This window comes from Panthera onca, chromosome A1 (assembly GCF_046562875.1).
Source record: "Panthera onca isolate mPanOnc1 chromosome A1, mPanOnc1 haplotype 2, whole genome shotgun sequence".
NCBI lineage: Eukaryota > Metazoa > Chordata > Mammalia > Carnivora > Felidae > Panthera > Panthera onca.
In genome coordinates, this window is record NC_138339.1 from 231,125,670 (window position 1) to 231,148,928 (window position 23,259).

General features: G+C 44.5%; 1 protein-coding gene and 1 long non-coding RNA gene across 11 annotated transcripts in view; one reads left to right on the top strand and one right to left on the bottom strand.

Annotated features, from left to right (window-relative positions):
- Positions 1-336: 336 nt before the first annotated feature.
- On the bottom strand, positions 337-15,152 carry LOC132682226 (uncharacterized). Its single transcript, XR_009611554.3, has 3 exons — positions 14,933-15,152; positions 5,532-8,366; positions 337-3,748 (listed from the first exon to the last, which is right to left on the bottom strand). It is a non-coding gene; the product is annotated as an uncharacterized LOC132682226 (long non-coding RNA).
- The window catches only part of KATNAL1 (katanin catalytic subunit A1 like 1), a 109,928-nt gene continuing 101,242 nt past the window's right edge, over positions 14,574-23,259 (top strand). For 6 of the 10 annotated variants that reach the window (XR_013554173.2, XR_013554174.2, XM_078443062.2 and 3 more), the window contains exon 1: positions 14,575-14,945. The gene's annotated coding sequence lies outside the window, so the exon portion shown is untranslated. Of the gene's footprint in view, positions 14,946-15,153; positions 15,491-15,981; positions 16,099-23,259 lie in introns of those variants that run through there. The other 4 variants (XM_060637446.3, XM_060637442.2, XM_060637445.2 and 1 more) reach the window with 4 other exon arrangements.

A 23,259-nucleotide genomic window follows, 5' to 3' on the forward strand; every position in this document is an offset into this window, starting at 1 on the left:
AACCACCCTCGAAGTCTGTAACACGTCATATTACCTCATTTTGGCTCCCTGGGCCTGTGTTGGAAGGCCCTGAATTAGTCACGTGGGGTACTTGATCAAAAATCACATGGCTATTTGGGGCGCCCGGGTGGCTCAGTCGGTTGGGCGGCCCACTGCGGCTCAGGTCATGATCTCGCGGTCTGTGAGTTCGAGCCCCTAGTCGGGCTCTGTGCTGACAGCTCAGAGCCTGGAGCCTGCTTCCGATTCTGTGCCTCCCTCTCTCTCTCTCTCAAAAGTGAGAAACATTAAAAAAAAATTGAAAAAAAAAATCACATGGATAGCGCTCTATTCCTTTGCTCTACACTGGGCCTCACTGTCGGAGAATAAGCCCGGGTTAGGAGAGAGACGTCTGAGGGACGTCTGAGTTTTCTCGTAGGAGATGAAACAGGAAATGGATTAAGAGAAGGGATGCAAGAAACGGGGTCTTTCAATGCCACCTAACACCACTCAATCCATTGTCAGTGAGACACTTGATGGCACTTAGTTGTAGATATAAAGACTCTCCTTATTTATGAACTCTGGGCATTTATACCTTTTTTAAAATTCATCACTGTCAACTTCTGCTATCTTTTTCATGATTCTCTCTAGCACCACACTTACATAGACTAGATTTTCAGTAAATGTTGGCAGCAACTTCTTTCCCTGTGACATGCATTCATTTACTTATTCACGCAAGAAACATTTATTAGGTTTTGACTTTATGTCAGGCACTACGCAAGGGCTGAGGATAGGTCAACCTTAGTCATAGTCCCCATTCTCAACGAAGTGGCTTAGGGGGGAGCAGAGATGTGAACAGAGGAGAGGAATCAGCCTGAGTGCTATGATGGGGGAGACGTAGAGTGCTACGGGGCTCACGGAAAGGGACCGGGCACCAAGGAATGGGTTCCAGAAGCAATGCCTGAGCTGATTCTTGAAAAGTATGGCGGGGCTGGGAAGGTGAGAAGGCCAGTTGGGAAAGGTGGTTATAGACGGAAGGAGGAGGTATATAGGTCTGGAGCAGGAGGGGTTTGGAGTGCAGGGAGAAAGCAAACAGGTCACCGCCCCATAGGCCTGTGTTTGCCCACATCCATTAGTAGTTCATGAATTCGATGAAAAGAAATAGAATAGGAAATATCAGAGTAGTAGTAAGAGTGTGTTTTGCTTCATGAAACTTACAGGTGTTGGAGATACACGTTTGAGTGTGTGTGTGTGTGTGTGTGTGTGTGTGATGTGCATGTATATGTATGTCTGTACTGAGTACAGGGATTTATGGTTAAAAAAAAGTTTGAGGAGCTCTACTGTAGGCTGAAAGTGCCACTGGTTTCTACGCCGAGGGATGACATGATTAAATTTGCATTTTAGTACCATTATTCTAGCCGCGGTACGTAGAATGGACTTGAGGGGCTGGAATACAACATGGCGGCAGGTGTTAGAGCAGCTATCTTGTAGGATGAGATAGGATCCACATGTTGTAAATGGCAGAGGAATAGATAAAAGGAGCACGGGTCTCTGATGATTGTGAACTACCATACCAGCCCTGTACATGTATCCGGACCTCCAAATGAGGGAGAAATAAATCTCTAGTCTAGTTGGGCCCACCATTATTTGGGTTTGTAATGACAGGCTAACCCATATTCTTTTTTATTTTTTTTTTACTTTTTACTTAAATTTTAATTGTTAACATGCAGTGCAATATTGATTTCAGAAGTAGCATTCAGTGATTCGTCACTTACGTACGACACTGAGTGCTCATCATAACAAGTGCCTTCCTTATTTATTTACTTGTTGAAAGTTTCTTTATCTATTTCGAGACAGAGAGAACATGCATACTTGTGAGCAGGGAAGGGAAGAGGGAGAGCAAGCAGGCTCTACACTGAGCGTGGGGCTCAATCTCACAAAATGTGAGATCATGACCTAAGTTGAAATCAAGAGTTGGATGCTTACCCTTAAGACTGAGCCCCACCCAGGCATCCACAAGTGCCTTCTTTAATACCCATTACCCATCTAGCCCATCTCCCACCCACCTGCCTCCACCAACCCTCAGTTGTTTTCTATAATCAAGAGTCTCCTGAGGTTTATTTCCCTCTCTCCTCTTCCCCACCCCCTTCCCATATGTTCATTTGTTTTGTTTCTTAAATTCTACACTTGAGTGAAATCATATGGTACTTGTCTTTCTCTGATTGACTTATTTCGCTTAGCATAATACATTCTAGCTCCATCCATGTCGTTGCCAATGGCAAGACTGCATTCTTTTTGATGGCTGAGTAATATTCAATCATATATACACCACATCCTCTCTATCCATCACTTGATGGACATCTGGGCTCTTTCCATAGTTTGGCTATTGTTGATAATGCTGCTATAAACATCAGAATGCACGTGCCCCTTCGAATCTGTATTTTTGTATCCTATGGGTAAATACCTAGTAGTGCAATTGCTGGATCGTAGGGTAGTTCTAGTTTTAGGTGTTTTTTTTTTTTTTAATGTTTATTTATTTTTGAGAGAGAGAGAGACAGAGAGGAAGCAAAGGGCAGAGAGAGGAGACACAGAATCCAAAGCAGGTTCCAGGCTCTGAGCTGTCAGCACAGAGTCTGAAGTGGGGCTCTACCTCATGAACCGCGAGATCGTGACCTGAACCGACTGAGCCACCCAGGCACCCCTATTTGTAGTTTTTTGGGGAACCTCCATATTGCTCTCCAGAGTGGCTGCACCAGTTGGCATTTCCACCAAAGGCGCAGCAGAGGGTTTCCCTTTCTCCACTTCCTCGCCAACATCTGTTGTTTCTTTTGCTGTTAATTGACAGGCTAACCAATATTCTTAACTATTATGCCTGCCTACGACAGATGAACTCTAAGATGGCCCATGATAATCCCTACCTCCTGACATTCACACGTCTGGGTAATCCCTCCCCTTGATTATGGGGTGGGACCTGTGACTTGCTTCTAACCAATAGAATACGCAAGATGAGTAGGTTAATATTCAAGAATACTATCCATGAATATTATTACCCATGAAGAGATAGTGCTGAAGATTCTGACCGTCAAGTCTTGCTTTCAAAGTCTCACCTCTGCTGGTTTTGACAAAGCAAGTCGGTATGTTATGAGCTGTCCTGTGAAAAGGCTCAGATAGCAGACAACTGAAGGTAGCCTCTGGCCGCCAGTCAGCAAGGAATTAAGGCTCTCAGTCCAACTGCCTGCAAAGAGCTGAATCCTGCCAACAACCAAGTAAGCTTGGAAGTAGGTTTTTCCCAGCCAAGAGAGCTCTTCCCAGAAGAGACCCCAGCCCTGGCCAACACCTCGATTGAAGCCTCAGGAGACACTCTGAAGTGGAGGACCCAGATGAACCGTGTCTGGATTCCTGACCCACAGAGAAGTGTGTTGTCTTGACCTAAAACTGAGTTGGGAATAGCAGAGGGATACAACTTGGGCAGTGCAAGCTCTAGGCTGGTCCAGTCAGCATCGAGGGAGAATATTTCAATATTTATGGGCAAGGAGTGCAATGAAGGGGAGGTTGAGCCAGAGTCCGAGCAGTAAGTTTACTGGCTTGAGAAAGGGGAGAGAGATTCTTGTTGGATGTTCGTTGGTGAGGCGGTGAGTCTTGGTCTTGGGTAAATCGGGCATTTAATGGAAATCAGTCTCTTGGTTCTTAAGTTCCATTCTTCTGAGGGTACATTCTTGAGATTCTGCATTTCATATCTTCTGGTTCTATTTAAGATTGAAATCCTTTCACTCTAGGAATGAAATTGGATATATACCTGAAGCAGTTTCTTTCTTTCTTTTTTTAAGTTTGTTTATTTGGGGGGGGGGGGCACACGAGCAGGGGAGGGGCAGAGAGAGAGGGGAGAGAAAGAATCCCAAGCAGGGTCTGCACTATCAGCGCAGAGAGTCTGATGTGGGACTCGAACTCACAAACCACGAGATCATGACCTGAGCCGAAACCAAGAGTTGGAGGCGTAACAGACCGAGCCACCCAGGCGCCCCGTGACTGAAGCAGTTTCTAAGCAAAGTGTTGCAGAAGCAGACTGGTTCTTCCTGACGGCTCACAGTAAAATTCAACAAGAGAGAAATGACTTAAAGATGGAACTGTTAATAAAAAAAGCAATCAGAACTTAAATATTTGGGCAATTCTCCCATCTGTTCCTGTCGAAAAGAAGGAGAAAGCCTGTTTGGGAGAGAAGGGTAGGGCGCCGCAAAGTGACCATTGGATAAGGAGCCCCGCCATGTTGGCAGAAGCCAGGTGCTTTTCTCCAAGACGCTGCGGGAATGACCAAGGTGATTCAGAATTCCTCTCAAGGTGATTCAGAATCCTCAGGCCTACCATTCCCACACAGGCCCAGAGTGGGAGGGCAGGGAGGGGCAGTTGCAAAAGAGGGGTTGCTGGCACTTTCAGGAGCTCGGTGTGGGCTGCTGGGCACTGCCTCACTTCACGCCGTGTGATGGCCACCGCACTCCCCAACCGTGCTCCTCAGCCGGCTGCCTCAGGTAAGCAGCCAGTGGGCCCAGGTGCAGTGTGGGCTAAATGGTTGCTCCCCCACGCAACCCCCGCCCCCCGCCTGCGTGTCCCGAAAGGGAGAGTGGTATCTGCACTGCCTCCAGTGTGTACAATCGCTGGGGACATGGCTGCCTTCACCTATATTTCAAAGGATAGGACCCTGGAGCCATAAGAGTGGTGCCCAGGGGAGTCATGGCAGGTGAGGCCATCCAAAGCCATGGGGGCAGAGCCATTGGAAGCTTTGGGAGCCATTTTCTGCCCAAAAAAGCTGGGAGGCCAGGACCACTACCCCAGTGTACGTGAAGGGTAGAGCATCAAGCCAAAATAGATTGTTCTTTAGTCTCAAGGTCTAATGGAATTTGCCTCGCTGGGTTTTGGACTTACTCTGGACCTCCCTCCTTTCTTCTTTCCTATTTCTTCCTTTTGGAATGGGAAAGTCTGTCCGGGGCCTGTCCCACCAGTTCATGTTTGGGAAGCACAGGGTATGTTCGGTTTTGCGGGCCAAGAGCTGGAGAGGAATTGGCCTCAGGATGAATCTCAAGTCTCACCCATAATTGATTGGGATGATATTTATTTATTAATATTTATTTATGATTACTTTTTTCTAAAAATTTTAAGTAGGCTCCATGCCTAACATGGGGCTCAAACTCATGACCCCGAGATCAAGAGTTGCACACTCTGCCAAGTGAGTCAGCCAGGCACCCCTGATTTAGATGAGATTTAGAGGAGATTTTGGAGTTTAGGGTTGATGACATGTGAGACAGACATGGACTTGGGGGGGCCAAGGGTAGAATGTTGCAGATCAAATGCTTGTGTCCCCTCTAAATTCGTATGTTGAAACCCTAACCCCCAAAGTGATGGTATTTGGTGGGGCTTCTGGAAGGTGATTAGGTAAGGAGGGTGGAGCTCTCATGAGTGGGCCTGGTGTCCTCATGAAGACCGCAGAGATCTCCCTGTCCCCTTCTGCCACATGGGGACACAGCAAGAAGACCACAGTCAATGACTAGGAAGCCAGCTCTTACCAGACACTGAATCTGCTGGTGACTTGACCTGGAACTGCTCAGCCTCCAGAAATGGAAGAAATGAATTTCTGTTGTTTATGAGCCATCTGGCCTATGGTATTTTTGTTACAGCAGCCCGGACGTACCTGGACGTGAAGGTTGGGAAGAAATGAAATGTCCATCAGTGGGAAAGGGATGAACTGTATCCTATGCAGCAATTAAAATGATTGAGCGAACCCTCCACGTATAAACATAGGTAAACCTCACTGTTGTCTCATTTTGGGAGATTGCCACAGCCACCCCAACCGTCAGCAACCAGCACCGTGATCAGTCAGCAGCCCTCAACATTGAGGCAAGACCCTCTGCCAGCAAAAAGACTAAGACTTGCTGAAAACTCATCTTTTAGCAATAAAGGATCTTTGAATTAAGGTATGTACATTGTTGTTGTTTTTTTTAGATACAATGCTATCGCACAGTTAAAAGATTATAGTATACATATAACTTTTATATGCACTGGGGAAGCAAAAATTTAATTTGACTTGCTTTACTGTGATACTCGTTTTATTGTGGTGTTCTGGAACTAAACCCACAATATCTCCAAGGTATGACCATATAATTCTCTATAATTCTCACTTAGGTTGTAATGTTTACACACAACGACCTGCTTATTTGTCAGGAAGGCATAAATCCAGGCACAGATCAAGAGGGAAGAAACAGTACAAAACTTATGTGTCTGCTGTCCCTACTTTATTTTATTGTGACTGCACCGTCAGATAGTGAGAACAGCTAACTGGTGAGCTGGGGAAAAGGGACAGAGGTGAGGTTGAATAAGGGCTGTTAGAAGTCTTCACTGTAGCTGTCAGAGAGGGCTTTTCAGAAACGTGAAATTTGCGGTGGGATTTGAGAAAGGAGTGAGGCAGCCTGGTGAACATAAGGAGAGGCTATCACGGAGAACTGGATGATGAACAGTTTGCTTGCGTAGTTAACCGTTTAGGAATGATTCATGTAAGCCATCATTTATGCACATAAATCACGAGGAAGACCTAAAATGTAGCAGAAAAACAAGCGGAAAGAGAGGAAATAGAATTTGCCTCCCAAGCCCATCACTCTCAATCCCCTACAGTTGAAGTAAAACAGGACACAGAAAAAAAAAAAAAAAACAAAAAAACCAACCAGGCAGGAAAAGGATTCTGGAACCAGGAGAAGCCGTCTAGAGTGACTTGTATCTTCTTGGAAGGGGAAATAGGATCCCAGATGTACCGCTCCTTTTCCCATTCAGACTTTAAATGTGTTGTGGTTGGGGTTGCTTGGCACAGCACTGCCTTCTCCAAATAGAAAACCTGATCACAAGCTGCTCTCCCTCTATGACATGCCAGCTACCTTGTACCATGCTTTTCAGCTCGCTAGAAAACGTTCTGCCCGTCACCAGCGAGGTAACTTGCCAACATTTGCCTGAGTAATTCACGTCCGGTGATGGATTCCTCTGCTAAATGTAAGGTCCTCGAGCAGTTAGGTGCTAATGAATTAGCATCTCGCCGGGTGGAGGCAATGACTTACTGCGGTGCTCAATGAAAATACTATTACTCCAGCTATCACGGAGGACTCGACATTCATTCATTGAGTTACGTACCCGCAACACTCCAGAGTGTTACCAATCCGCTTAACAGCCTCAAGTCCTGGGTTTCCTGTTCCTATTTCTAAATTAGCATAAGGAAATACAAAATCATAAGCAAGGAGAATCCCCACAGGCGACTGCCAAGAGGTTCCGTGTTTATTTTGGCATTCATAAGAAATGTTTTGAATTCCCCAAAAGTAGAGCAGTTCTTTTCATTAAGAATGGGTGATTAAGTGAGGCTGGCCTAATAGCTTTGGTCTTTAAAGAGTGCCTCACTGCTAATGGGAGCACTGAAGCAGAAGTTCATGAATAAAATAGAGCAAAAGCCCCATTTGGGCTGGATATGGCAGAAACATAGGTACAAGGTTCTTCGTTTCCTTCTCTTGTCTATTACCTCCTCATGTGACCTGTGAGAAAGGGCAACATCAGAGAGAAAAAAAATCCACCCTGAAAATCTGTCTTTTTCATCCTTCTCTTGGCCTCACCAGGTCCCACTTGGTGAGGTCTGTGGTACCCCTTTCTTGCTTTTTCATCATTAACTCTTGTTCCCCCCCCCCCCACTTGCTAAGGGTAGCAAGTTAAAAAGCTGCGTTTCGGGGCGCCTGGGTGGGTCAGTTGGTTAAGCCTCCGACTTTGGCTCGGGTCACGATCTCACAGCTCGGCGGTTCGAGCCCTGCATGGGGCTCTCTGCTGACAGCTGGGAGCCTGGAGCCTGCTTCAGGTTCTGTGTCTCCTTCTCTCTCTGCCCCTCTCCCACTCACACTCTGTCTCTTTCTCGCTCTCTCTCAAAAATAAACATTCCCAAAAATTAAAAATAAAGCTGCATTTCTACATATCTGAGAGAGGTCAGAGTCCACATGAAGCGTGGGGTTCCAGCCAAACTGTGGTAGGCAACTGTAAGCTCATCGCCAGTGATTCTTAAGGCCGCGCTAGGCCTGGGGTCCGACAGTGACAGTTGCTATGGCAGAACTGGGTCTCTGCTCTTCACAGACCTGAGACACAGAGCACCCGTCTGTGGAAGGACTGGACCCTTGGCACGTAGGGCATCTGTTTGGTGAAGGACTCTCCCACTCCTCTGAGATGGTGTTTCTTAAACCCTCTGGATCGACATTCACAGGAGATACATTTCACTTCACAACCCGTATTTGTCAGCGTCCAGCCGTCAGGCAAAAGGAAGCCAAAGGAAGTATTTCCACGGAGAGAATTTCGCATAGGGAATTGATTCAATAGGTGTTGGAGGGCTGAAAAAATGTAAAAGGAACACGGGAGTCACCATGTAAGTGACTGCAAAAAGCAGCTTCTGCCTCTGGGGCCAGAGATCAGAGAGAGGAGAGGAGGGCGGGGTCCTCAGAACCCAGCAGCCAGGAGAAGGAACCTACGGAGGTGGGACCCAGACCTCTGAAGAAAGGCACTGACTGGTTCCTGCTGCTAAGTCTGGGGTGGAGGGAGAGGAGGCGCCAGGGGGCTGGTTCTGGAAGTGCAGCTAGAAGGTAGAGACAAGTTCTGGCCACCAGGCCAAAGGGCCACTGCTTGGGTGATGCTGACAGGAAGGGACGCTGGGAGCAGTGGCTTCCTCGTCTTCCAGCCTTGTGCTCTTCTACGAGTGCACCCACGAGCCAGAGACAAGGGAGAAATGTGGGTTGTGGGGTTCTAGCTCCCCCAGCACGGAACAGTGGAGAGAGGGTAGGTTTGAAGCCCACTGACCGCCATATAGTACTTGATCAGGGCTATGCGTACACGCCCCGCATTTCATTTCCTATTCCTTCTGTTTGATTCTACCTTCCCTTACTGTATCTTACCCTCTCACATTTTAAGCATTAAAAAGCTGGACGAGATGCATTACCTTGATCTCATGACCTGCTAAACTTTGCTCTAGGTCCTAGTAGTGAGTTTGAGCGTCGGAATTCAGAACCACTTACCTCCTGAACTCCTTCCCTACCAAAAGTCACTTGGAGGAACTTCCTCGTGAGGCACCCTCGCACCGAATACATATGGGGGCCCATGCTTTTCTATAGGCTTCAGGGATATTTATATGAGGAGGCTGTAAATGTCCTCTATAGCACTAGACGGGGAGAGCTACACAGAGCAGGGTTAACTCAGGAGAAAAGTGAAGGAGCCAGCCATCAGTCAAAAATACTGTGCCTTTATATAAAAGGTATTATAAAGATGTATTTGGAAATACCCATAAGTGTTCATCGGAGGAGCTTGAGATCTAGTAAGGAGAAAAGACAAAGGCCAATGGGTCAACAACCCACAAGCTGCCGCTAGGCAGTATGGTTAGTTGTCAAAGTGGGTGGTATAGGCAGGAAATTTTGTGAGTGCAGAGTAGGCCGGTACTATTGTGAGCAGGAATGACCTGGAAAGATTTCATGTAGAGGCCTGAGTTAGTTTTTGCAGAATACAGGTCGAATTTAGGGGAGGGGGATAGCATCCCAGGTGAAGAGAACATTAGACAGAACGAGGTGAGGAAGGACCCAGCAAACTTGGGGCAGGAGTGGAGCTTGGGGATCAGAACTAGTCAGGGAAATCTGTGCGTCAACCAGAACTGAGAGACGAAACCCTATAAATGGAGAGGGTGTAGGATTTGATGTTGGGAACTATTGCCACAATGAAGGAGCAGGGGGAAGAGCTGGTGAGCACACTGAAGTATGCTTTCAGGAGAACCAAGGTCATGAACCACTAAGGAAGGTGGCCGGCAAAGTCAAATGCTATAGCAGCCAAGACTGAGAACTGAGGGAAAATGCCTGACTTTGAACCAGATGTGCTAAGTCTCTGGGTTTTGTTTTGTTTTGTTTCAATTTATTTAAAAAAAATTTTTAAAAGTCTTTATCTTTTAAAGAGAGAGAGCATGCTAGTGGGGGAGAGGGGCTGAGAGGAAGAGAGAGAGAGAGAGAGAGAGAGAGAGAGAGAGAGAGACTCTTAAGCAGGCTCCGTGCTTAGCGAGGGCCCAATGGAAGATTAGTCCCCACGACCCTGGCTGGGATCATCCACCTGAGCTGAAATCAAGAGTTCAACGCTCAACCGCTCAACCGATTGAGCCACCCAGCTGCCCCAGATGTGCTAAGTGTCTTTCCTGAGGCTCAGGACCATATTGTCTGTAGATTAACCCGTTATCACTTGCAGATTTGCACAGTGTGTTTATTACCTGAAATGATCCAAAGTCTCCAGTGAAAACAATAAACCATTTTTGTCAGTCCTCACTCCTTGCTGGCTTCATAGCCACGCTAGGTTCCATGAGGCCGCGCTTCAGTTGCCCATGGTCTTCCTTGGTGTGACCACCCTCCTTCAGCTTTACTTTAAGGCAGCTGTTGCTTTTCACTGCTGTCATCATTCTCCTTAAGTGGCTCGTCCCGCTGAGCTGTTTCTCTGGGGTCCCGGCTTCTCCCAAACAAGGAGGGTTAATGCATTGGGACCTTGCATGTGCAGACTTCTTCATGGCTGTAGATTGCACTACAACCCTGGCCAGCTGCCTTGTAAATGCAAGTGACTGGTCACAAGGGAATCCAGATGAGGGCTAGACGGGTCAAGCGAGCCTATCATCCCTACTGCAAAAACATGTGTTCTGCTGATAGCAGATCAGTATTTTCTTCTCCAGGAGTAAAGGAGACTCTATTTATATGCTCATTATATATGCAGAGTTGTGATCAAATTGCTAGTCCAGGTGACAAGCAGTGTTGCTTGTCAGTGACCAGTGACAAGTCCAGGTGTTGCTTCTATAAGGATGTCATTGCTATCAAGGATTAACTCAGATTTTGTTCTGGGTTGTATTGCTTGAATGCTATCATTTCTTCTGCATAATGTAAGCTACGATCACGGAGGCCTGAATTTCTTTTCTTTCTTTCAGACAGCAAATCCCAGCCACAATCAATTGCTTCCTCATTTATACTAAGTAGTTCTCATAATTGAACCCACTATGCAGGTAGCCTGGACAGGTCATGTGTATAACGCCTTTTTTTTTTTTTTTTTTTTTTTTAATGTAAATCCAAGTTAGTTAACATATAGTGTAATAATGACTTCAGGAATAGAATTTGGTAATTCGTCACCTACATATGACACCCAGCGCTCATCCCAGCAAGTGCCATTCTTTTTTTTTTTTTTTTTTTTTTTTAATTTTTTTAACGTTTATTTATTTTTGAGACAGAGAGAGACAGAGCGTGAACAGGGGAGGGGCAGAGAGAGAGAGGGAGACACAGAATCTGAAACAGGCTCCAGGCTCTGAGCTGTCAGCACAGAGCCTGACGTGGGGCTCGAACTCACAGACCGTGAGATCATGACCTGAGCCGAAGTCAGACGCCTAACCGACTGAGCCACCCAGGCGCCCCAGCAAGTGCCATTCTTAATGCCCATCGCCCATTCAGCCCATCTGCCCCCACCCAACACCCTTCTAGCAACCCTCAGTTTGTTCTCTGTGTTTAAGGGTCTCTTATGGTTTGTCTCCCTCTCTGTTTTTATCTTATTTTTGCTTCCCTTCCCCTATGTTCATCTGTTTTGTTTCTTAAATTCCACATATGAATGAAATCATATATTTGTCTTTCTCTGACTTATTTCGCTTAGCACAATACACTCTAGCTCCCGCCATGTTGTTGCAAATGGCAAGGTTTCATTCTTTTTGATCACAGAGTAATATTTCATTGTGTATATATATATCACATCTTCTTTACGCATCCATGAGTTCATGGACATTTGGGCTCTTTCCGTACTTTGGCTATTGTCCACAGTGCTGCTATCGACATTGGGGTACGTGCCCCTTTGAATCAGCACTCCTGTATCCTTTGGATAAGTACCTAGGAGGGCAATTGCTGGGTCGTAGGGTAGTTCTATTTTTAATGTTTTTGAAGAACCTCCATCCTGTTTTCCAGAGTGGCTGCACCAGTTTGCATTCCCACCAGCAGTGCAAGAGGGTTCCTCTTTCGCCGCACCCTCACCAACATCTGTTGTTGCCTGAATTGTTAATTTTAGCCATTCTCACAGGTGTGAGGTGGTATCTCATTGTGGTTTTGATTTGTATTTCTCTGATGATGAGTGACATTGAGCATCTTTTCATGTGTCTGTTAGCCATCTGGATGTCTTCTTTGGAAAAGTGTCTATTCATGTCTCTTGCCCATTTCTTCACTGGATTATGTGTTTTTTGGTTGTTGAGCTTGGTAAGTTTTTTTAAATAGATTTTGGATACTAAGCCTTTATCTGATATGTCATTTGCAAATATCTTTTCCCATTCTGTCGGTTGCCTTTTAGTTTTGCTGATTGTTTCCTCCGCTGTGCAGAAGCTTTTTATCGTGTTGAGGCCCCAATGGTTAATTTTTGCTTCTGTTTCTGCACAAGCTTCATATTTACTGAGTATACTGTGGACCGAATCAAGTAGAATATGCAGATATATACTGTGTTGCAACATATGCTTTTAATAGCTGGCACTAGAGTTCCTCTTGGGGAAAATATTTTGTGTAGGAAAACACTTTGATAAACAGTTTAGGAGTGGAAGGTGGTCCAGAAGGTACAGATTAGGAGAAAGAGATAACTAAAAGTACTGTATAAAGAGAGAAAAGAGGAAGGGAGAGGGATGGGACCAGGAAGATGTTGATTAGTGGGGAGTGGCAGCTTATGCTGAGAAAGGATGGGGGAGGGGTTGGTGGACACCAATGCCATTGTGATACTGAAGGCCTTTCAAGACCATGGACTTCTAACTTTAGGCTATTTACATCCTTCATTTAAAACCCTTTAGTTGCTCCAAACCTTCAGAGGAGCCTGCTACACACACACAGCCAAAGAAAAGTGTTTGATTTCCACACTGGGTCAGCAGGAGAGAAAAGAGTTGCAGAAGGCGAGATGTGAGAGAGTCCCTGTGTTCAGAGAAAGCAAGAACTCAGAGCCAGAAGTGACCCTGTGATGGTAAGTTCCCCTGCCCCCCATGGGGGATGTACAATCTTGGAGAAGACACTGGCCTTTCCACAGGAGGTGGAAAAGGGACTTGAGTCAATCTCAACAAGATTTTTGTGGACAAGGTGACCCCGACTGAGAACTGGATGATATACACAGTAGCTTGCTATTTTCAATCATAATTTCTCAAGAGACGTTTATTGCTAGAAAACGACAGGGTCAGTAATTTCCCCCATTTACTTAAATCTCTAGGTCTCATTTTCCTCATTTGCAAAATCTGGAGATTGGCTGCAGAATATCTCTGTGGTCGCTATTAGAGTCTACCGCTGTAATAACAATCTTACAGAGGCAGAGAACAAATTGGTGGTTGCCAGAGGTGGGGGCGGGGGTGCAAAATGGGTGAAGGGGGTCACCGAGTACGAATTTTGTTATAAAATAAATAATTCCTGGGGATGTAACGTACAGCAGGACTACAGTTAATGGCACTGTGTTGTCTATTCGAAAGTTGCGAAGGCAGATCTTAAAAAAATATTCTTATGTTCTTTTTTGGAGGTACATTCACACACAGTGAAATGCACGCATTTCATTACCTGCACCATTCCCTGAGTTTTGACAAATGCACAGGCCTCTGTAACCCAAGCGCTAAGCATGATACACATCTTCTGCATCACCGCGGAAAATTCCCTCTTCAGTGGAGCCTGGGCGGTTCGGTCTGTTGAGCATCTGACTCTTGATTTTGGCTCACGGGTCAGGAGATGGGGCCCCACCTCCGGCTCCGCACTGAGCGGGCGCCTGCTCAAGATTCTCTCTCTCCCTTTCTGTCTCTGCCCACCCCCACCCCCCCCCTCCCCTCTAAAAAAAAAAAGTCCCACCCTCACCTCCAGGCTACCCACTCTTCTGATTCTTATCAGGAAGCGTTGAATAACTAAGATTTAAAAGTTACTGTTAAATGCCAGTCTTTGTTTTACAGTGCTTCATCAGCATTAATGTTTTTTTATTTCTCACAAGCACTGGGAGCTGGCCATTACCTGCATTTTGCAGATTAAAACTGTCAGCATCACAGGGGTAAAGAAATTGCACCCCCCCCCCCCCCCCCGTTTATCAGCTACCAAGTATATAGGGGCAGGACGTGAACCCAGAAGCGGGTTTCGGAAGCCCTTGCGCTTGACCTCAGTTTCTACGGCACCGCATCTCTCAGGTGGGTCCTGGAGAGTCCGCAAACGGTTACCTAAGAAATACTACACATCAAAAATTCAGCTGAAATCACGGCCACGTACAAGTTCTCAAACCTCCCGAATGAGCCTAAAGGCTGTAGGCACTACGTTTTTACTAACGGATTCATTTCTAGCCCACTCCTCAGAGAGTGGCAGAAAGGTGTGAGAGACTGCGACTTTCCCGGTGAAAAGCCCCAGGGTGGCTTCGGGTCCCACCCCGCCACTCGGCCGAGGCGGCGGGGGAGGGGCCGGGCCAGACGACCTTTAAAGAGCCGGCGCTGAGCCGCTGGGGCGCTCCTTCCTCTGACGCCACAGGCACCCTCTCGGATTAGAGCGGGCACCAACGCGCTCCGCCGACGGCACAGGACACGCGTCATGCCAAGGGGATTGGACGCTGCCGCAGCAGGGCTCATCCGGCCCCACCGAGTCATTAGTCACTCGCCCTCCTCAATGTCACAGTCTCCCGCCTTCCCCCGAAGCACCCAGGCGCCTCCCTTCCCCCGCACCCGGGTGGGGTTCCCAGGCTCCTCCCCCGAGTTGTCTTGGAGTCCCCGCGCGCCCCCCACCGCTCGGTCCGCGGCTGCCATGGCAACCGTACGCCGTCGCCACCGCCTCTTCACGCACGTCGGGAACTAACGGACTCCGCGGCGGCGGCGGCTGCGGCGGCGGCGGCCTGTGCCCCACCCCCACCCGGACCGCATCACCAACAGCCGGCCGACCTGCGGCACCTAGGTAATGAATCCGAGGGAGAGCGCCGCGGGCAGGAGGGCAGGTGGTGGGGTGTTCAGGTGGACAGCCCCACCCGGTCTCCCGCCGCCAGGGCAGTGCCGCGGTCCTGGGGCGCCGGGAGGGGAGGAGGAGGGCCGTGGGAGCGCCAGGCTCGCGGGGCATTATGGGCATTGTAGTTTAGCGGCTGCACAGGCTCTCGGCCTCGGCGGGGTGGCCTGGACCGGCGAACTACAAAGCCCGGCGGCCCCGACCGCTGGCAGAGAACGATAAACTTTGAGCGGACCGGGCGAGAAAAAAAATCTGTCTTTGTGGTGCGGGGGCTCTTGGGTGGTCGCGGAACTGGGCTCTGCGCTGGGAAAGGGAAGTGGAGGTGAGACTTGGGTGGCCCGCCGCTGGGCCCGCCCCGGCTGACAGCGCTCAGCCCCACCCCGGCTGGGCTGGGCCACCGCCCCGCGTAAGTCTCAGGGATGAGCAGCCACCCCAGCCGCAGGGCCTCGGGCCTGCGGCGCCTGTGACCCTCCCAGGTTGCTGCCTCTCGGTGCCGAACCGTATGTATGGCACACATTTGATGCGAGACCTGAGAAACTAAATTTTTTTTTTTTTTTTTTAAACAGGCCTTTCTCCTTTTCCTGAGAACGTGTGGTTTCTAGGCTTTTATTCATGATTATTCTGAAGTAGCTCAGAGGTGTTTGCATATTAAGCCCTAATAATTATTATTCAAAAGGCATTAATGTTTAAAGGTCAAGTGTAGAAGTAGAGACCATGCTTTTATATAGTAGTATCTTTTTTTTTTTTTCATAACCGTTTTGCCTTTTGCATTGTATTTATTGAGGGTTAAGATCGCAAAATGAGGACCCCCACCTTCCCACTTACTAGCTTGGCCGCTGCCTGCACATATTTTGATTGTATTTTGAAGATTAGTTTAACTTTAAATTACTGGAATTTTTAAAGCACAGACTTTTCTTTCTTATTTATTTATTGATTGATTTTTTTTTGCTTTTTAGCAGTGGGTACTAATTATTTTCTTTGGTTATTTCAGTATTCTTCAGAATTTCTCAGGAACGTGCTTTCAGGATGAAAATTGCCCAAACAACACAAAACGAAACAGCAACTCTGTAATACACCTTAGCCCTTAGGGTTGGCTTAGGTCCTGGTGGTAAGGAAGCTGACACAGATTTAGAAAACCTTTAAATTTTTTTCAACAGGGAGACAACCATCGTAGAAATTTGGTATTTTATATAGTATGCAGAAAAATCGTTGGTAGCACAGCGGGTTTATTTTGTGGGTGTGTTTTCAACAAGTAAACAACATAAGGCCACTACAAAATTCCTATTTTCCTCCATTAAAATGAGACTGGCCTGTGAATTTTACTTAAATTACCGATTTTGTACAAGGAGATGGAACTTAAATCTAGTAAGACCGTTAGTAAAAAATTTGACGCCTTAATACTATAGGGATTGGAAGTGATTTATTTATCCAAGGTTTGTTAACAAACCTGTTAAATTGTGGACATTATGCCAGATAGTGGGAATAAAAAGATGATGTGTTCTGTATGGGCAAACAGTCATGTTATCGTAACGGTATGACAGAGATAGGTGCAAGTAGCTATAGGAGCCCAGAGTGGGAATAAATCGCAATATAACAGTAACATTTATTGATTACCTAATCTCAGCGAGGCACTATACATTATTTTGTATGTAGTCCATTATTTAATCCTCATAAAAATCCCTAACTACTGTTATTCAGAGATGAGGAAACAGGCTTAAAGATTTTTGTCCAGAGTCGTACCTTATAAGGTTTGAACCTGGGATTTCAACCCAAGTGGGTCTAACTCATCTAAGTCGTGATCTCAGCCACTGATGGCTGTTCTCTGTACCCATTGGTAGAAATACCCTGACTCTAAGGAGATCAGGGGAAGTTTCCAGTGTGATGTTACATTTGACCCGCGTTAAAGAAGGTTGAGTAGGCTTTCACTGGAGGGAAGTTGAGGAAACTCGTTCTAGGCAAATGGCACAACAAAAAGCAAAGGATATATTTGAGTGTTTTTTTGGGAGAATCCTAGGTCATTCTGATGCCCCAGTTCCAGAGTGAATGCAGTATAGTGATGGGAGAGGCCAGATATTAAAGTACTTGGTACCATGATAAAGAGTTTGGAAGTTTTTGTTTTTGTTTTTGTTTTTCATCATGGGGCAACCATGGAAGAATTTCAAATGGAGTAGTGGTGTTATTGGGTTTGTATTTAAAATTTTTTAAAAATGTTTTTATTTATTTTTGAGACAGCAACAGAGCGTGAGCAGGTGAGGGGCAGAGAGAGAGGGAGACACAGAATCGGAAACAGGCTCCAGGCTCTGCTCTGTCAGCACAGAGCCCGATGTGGGGCTTGAACTCATGGACTGTAAGATCATGACCTGAGCTGAAGTCGGATGCTTAACCAACTGAGCCACCCAGGCGCCCCTGGGTTTGTATTTTAGAGAGATAACTCCAGCTAAAGTGTGAAGAATAGACCCAGGAGAGGGGAAATTAGAGTGGTGTGGGGCAATCAGTTTTAGGGGAAAAAAATACAGTGGAAAAATGAAGAGAGTCTGAACTAAGCAGTTGGAGTTATGGAAAGACAGGGATTGTAGAAGTATTTAAGGGATAAAATTGGTACGATTTAAGTTGAGGGCTAGACATATTTGGAACCTTAAGACAAATGATTCCTAGTTTTCTGCCTAGGATGTCTGAAAGGATAATAAAACCATTGATCGAGAGGAAAAGGAGCAGGGTTTTGATGGGGTGAAAGATAAAGATCAGTTCAGTTTTGAGTATTCATTCAAAGTTCTTGTGGGATATTCAGGTAAGGATGCATTTGGATCTGGAGTTCAGGAGAGAGTTCAGGGCTGGAGGTGGAGGTTTGCATGTGCATAAGTAGTTGGAATTAAAGGAGAGAATGAGTCAGCTCACATAGGAATATATAGAAACGAAAAAGGAAAAGTTTGAATAAGTTTGGGAAGCAGCAGCATTTATGGGGTGTGTGTGTGTGTGTGTGTGTGTGTGTGTGTGTGTGTGTGAGGCGGGGAGGGAGGACCATGTTTGAAAGCAAGTGGGAGAAATGCCCACAAATGAGACTGAGAGATTGGGAGGCAGAGAAAGAGAAGAATCAGAGCAGGCATGCATAACAAATGACAAACGAGAGGAAAGTTAGAAGCAGGAATGGTCCAGAGTATCATGTGTCTTGCAGAGGGCAAGTAAGGTAAAGATTGAAACGTACCCAGTGGATCTGGTGACTTCAAATCACTTCTAAACTTTGCAAAAATGAGAAAGAGGAATGTGAGCTTAAGCCACTTGAAAAAAAACATTTGCGTTTTCCATAATAATACAAATACAAAAGAAAATAGAACGATGAGTCCCATGTAGTCATTACCTAAGCTTGAAGAATGAGCACATCACCAATTTTGTTTCATCTATAACCCCTGCCCCCAACTGGATTATTTATTTTTGATTAATTAATTTATTTATTTTTGGATTGTTTTAAAGCTAAGCTCAGGTATCATATCTTTTTATCTGTAATTGTTTTCAATATATATCTGTTTGGGGTGCCCGGTTGGCTCTGCTGGTAGAGAGCGCGACTCTTGACCTCAGGGCAGTGAGTTCGAGCCCCACGTTGGGTGTAGAGATTACTTAAATAAACTTAAAAAAATTTTTTAAGGATTCTTTCTTAAAAAAAAAAAAAAAAAACTGTACTATTATCCTGCTTAAAAGAAATGGACAGTACTTCCTTAATATAAAATCCCCAGACACACTTTTCTTTAAAGAAGTTTGACTCTGAAGGAAAGAAAGGGATAAAGCAGTAACTGAAAAAGGTTTGTAGGTTTTTTTTTTTCTTTAAAGACTGATGAGCTGTTAGGGAAAGAGCCAATGAAGAGGAAATGTTTGAAGATGTAGGAGATGAGAGAGAGGAGATAGTGGATGGATCTATCTCTGAAAATGTAGGGAACGATGGACGAGCAGAGTTGGAAGAATCAGTCTAGAATTAGTTTGTTACATTTTTAAAGTATCAACTAAGTGTTAGCTAGCTGTGATCCTAGGCAGTGTGCTAGTGTAGACAGGAGGAGAGATGCACTGAAAAAGGAAGAAAAGAAGTGAGAATAGATATGGATATTTATAGGTTGGGTGGTAAAAGGTTCAAGAGTTCAAAGCTTATGTTCTCTAAGAGGTAGATAGGAGTCAAGGTCAATTGATGAGAGGAGATGGGGGTGGGGCGTTCGGTGGGAAAGGAGAATGGTGGGGTTTTGGAATAGTCACTGAGCTAGGACAGGTTAAGAATGGTTTCATGGAGCTGAGATTAGATTTGGTAATTTTCAATGACAGCAAAACATAAGGTTGTGTGATTTTTTTTTTTTTTTTTTTTACCCCCCCTTAAATTTTGATTTACTAAAGGAGAGCTTAAAATAGACCAGTAGCCTAATGTGTGACTAAAGAGAAGAGAATCCAGGCCAAGAACTTATGATTGATTGTTCCTCAACAACCAACAACTTTAGATTTATTCATTTAACTGATAATTATTATCTATTTTGTGTAAATATCACAGTAAAATTAGAAAGCCCTTATGGCTTCTTTGGATTAATACTTTGATTTTTGCAGTATGTACAGTGATATTCTTTTCTAGAGAACATTTCTCCAAGGATCGTTTACTGCACGTGGTAAGAGTGGAAGGGGCCAGTTATATCTGTTGTCCAGTTCTGGAACTACAACTTATTTTCTGTGTAATCACAGACAAGTTTCCAAACCTGTACCCTTATTAAAAAAAAGATGTTAATACTATTTTATAGGATTTTGGGGAAGATTGGACGGTTTAATGGAGGTAAACCCTAAGTGCTCAGTAACTGAAGGCTACTTTCCTTTCTCCCCCTTAGCAACAATATGCCAGGATTGTCGGTTCTGTTTGACAAGAGGCCACGTCCTGTGACTTTACCTGACTATATTAAGCAGGGAGATCAGGCAGTGGTTCCATTACAAAATAATGATTTGATCAATAAAAAGATTCGTCAATTCTTTTAAGTAAGGCTTCCTTAAATGCTATACGATGTTCTTTTATAGACCATTAATAGGAATAACATCTTTGCCTTGGTTTCATCTTCAAAGAAATTGGGAATTGCGCTGCATGATTTGAGATCCCGATAGCCCTAAACTTCAATTGATGAGATCTCATTTCTGGACTGATTTAGATTATCATGTTACTAATTTTGAGCATCTATTTGTGAATGGAAATATGTATATTTTAATGTACTCAGCGTTATTTCTTTTTTTTAAGTTTATTTATGTATTTTGAGAGAGAGAACAAGTAAGGGAGGGGCAGAGAGAGAGAGGGAGAGAAAATCCCAAGCAGGCTCTGCACCTCCAGTACAGAACCTGATGTGGGGCTTGAACTCACTGCCTTCGAGATCATGACCTGAGCCAAAATCAGGAGTCAGATGCTTAACCGATTGAGCCACCCGGGACTCATTATTATTTCAGACATTGTTTTCTCCTAATAACTATTTTATATATGGTAGACCTAGTGAAAGAATGCCTTAGAATACTTAGTCAAAGTTAGGTGTATACAGTCACTAGCTAGACAAATTTAAGGCGTAGATTATGGGAGAGGTTTTTTAAAAAAAAGGAATAGTTTTCTAAGGTGAGTTATTTAATCTCCACTAGATGTCTTTATGTTTCTTTTGCTATGGATTGTTTGATGAGGTCCTATTTGAAGGTATGGAGATGGACTAAATGACCTTTTGAGTCCCTTTCTAACTTTGTAATTCTTTTTTTTTTTTTTTTAAGAGCAGAGGAAGGGCAGAGAGAGAGAGAGAGAGAGAGAGAGAGAGAGAGAGAGAAAGAATGCCAAGCAGGCTCTGTGCTGTCAGTGCAGAGCCTGACATGGGGCTCAATCCCATAAACCATGAAATCATGACCTGAGCTGAAACCGAGTCGGATGCTTAACCGACTGAGCCGCCCGGGAGCCCCAATAAAATTTATGGTTTAAGCTGCCATCTTGAGACAGACTGGCAGATGGTAAACATTATCTGCTGCTTCAGTATGTTAAAGAATTTAATCCATGGGCAGAAATTATTATGATGGCTACTTCTGAGAAACATTTAAGCTCTTAGGATTATCTATTTAGATTCTTTTATTTTGTATGCGCAGTCATTTTTCTGTTTCCCAAGTATTTGAGAAGTGAGCTTAGGTAAGGAAACAAAAAGGCTTCATTGCTACAGACATTTTCCTCTTGTCTCTGGGTTTTTGATTGCATCATATTCTTGATTATTCATGGCAAGCTATAGTCCTTGAGAGTATAACCCATCATAAAGAGATGGGTATTGTGGCTTTCAAAGTTAGCTGTTTTGCTGACTGGGGCTCACAAGTTAGGTCAATTTATTCCTACTAAAACATACTTCAAGATGTGGTAGTTCTAGCAGTTGTGATTATGTTTTTGTTTTTTTTTTTAATTGCTGGGATTTATAGTAGTCATTGCATGAAATAGACTGGACTTTGGTGATTTTGATAAACTTTAAAGAAAAATATATGTAGAGGCTGGACCACATTGGTCGAATTCAGTGTGGGACAAAATGCTTAAATCTGATTTGTTTTGCCACCACTGTTCTAATTGGTGTTATTTTGTTCACATTGCTGTTGTTGAGGCTGCTTCAGTGTTTCTAAAATAAATATCTAATTTCAGGAATTCACAACTCCTAGAAGAAAAAAGAGCATTATGAGAGAATGATGGAAGTGTGAGAATGAAAATACTTTAATTAAAACATTTTCCCCTCTCCCCCACCCCTCCCATCAACCTGCAGTTTGTTCTGTGTATTTAAGAGTCTCTTATGGTTTGCCTCCCTCTCTCTGTGTTTGTATCTATTTTTTTCCCCCTTCCCTTCCTCCATGGTCTTCTGTTAAGTTTCTGAAGTTCCACATATGCGTGAAAACATACGATATCTGTCTTTCTCTGATTGACGTATTTCACTCAGCATAATACCCTCCAGTTCCATCCGTGTTGCTGCAAATGGCAGGATTTCATTCTTTCTCATTGCCAAATAGTATTCCATTATATATATAAACCACATCTTCTTTATCCATTCATCAGTTGATGGGCATTTAGGCTCTTTCCATAATTTGGATATTGTTGAAAGAGCTGCTGTAAACACTGGGGTACATGTGCCCCTGAACCAGCACTCCTGTATCCTTTGGATAATTTTTTGAGGAACCGCCACACTGTTTTCCAGAGCGGCTGCACCAGTTTGCATTCCCCCCAACAGTGCAAGAGGGTTCCTGTTTCTTCACATCCACACCAGCATCTCTTGTTTCCTGAGTTGTTAATTTTAGCCACTCTGACCGGTGTGAGGTGGTATCTCAGTGTGGTTTTGATTTGTATTTCCCTGATGATGAGTGACGTTGAGCATCTTTTCATGTTAGCCATTTGGATGTCTTCTTTGGAAAAGTGTCTATTCATGTCTTCTGCCCATTTCTTCACTGGATTATTTGTTTTTTGGTATTGAGTTTGGTAAGTTCTTTATAGATTTTGGATACTAACCCTTTATCCGATATGTCATTTGCAAATATCTTTTCCCAGTCTGCTGGTTGCCTTTTAGTTTTGTTGATTGTTTCCTTTGCAGTGCAGAAGCTTTTTATCTTGATGAGGTCCCAATAGTTCATTTTTGCTTTTAATTCCCTTGCTTTTGGAGACATGTTGAAGAAATTGCTGCGAGTGTGTTCAAAGTGGTTGTTGCCTGTTTCTCCTCTAGGGTTTTGATGGTTTCCTCACTCACATTTAGGTCTTTCATCCATTTTGGGTTTATTTTTGTGTGTGGTGTAAGAAAGTGGTCTAGTTTCATTCTTTTTTTTTTTTTTTTTATTTAACTTTATTTTTTAAAATTTAAATCCAAATTAGTTAGTATATAGTGAAGCAATGATTTCAGTAGATTCCTTAATGCCCCTTACCCATTTAGCCCATCCCACCTCCCACAACCCCTCCCGTAACCCTCAGTTTGTTCTCCATATTTATGAGTCTCTTCTGTTTTGTCCCCCTCCCTGTTTTTATATTATTTTTGTTTCCCTTCCCTTATGTTCATCTGTTTTGTCTCTTAAAGTCCTCATATGAGTGAAGTCATATGATTTTTGTCTTTCTCTGACTGACTAATTTCACTTAGCATAATACCCTCCAGTTCCATCCACATAGTTGCAAATGGCAAGATTTCATTATTTTTGATTGCCGAGTAATACTCCAGTGTGTGTGTGTGTGTGTGTGTGTGTGTGTGTGTGTGTGTGTGTGTATATACCACATTTTCTTTATCCATTCATC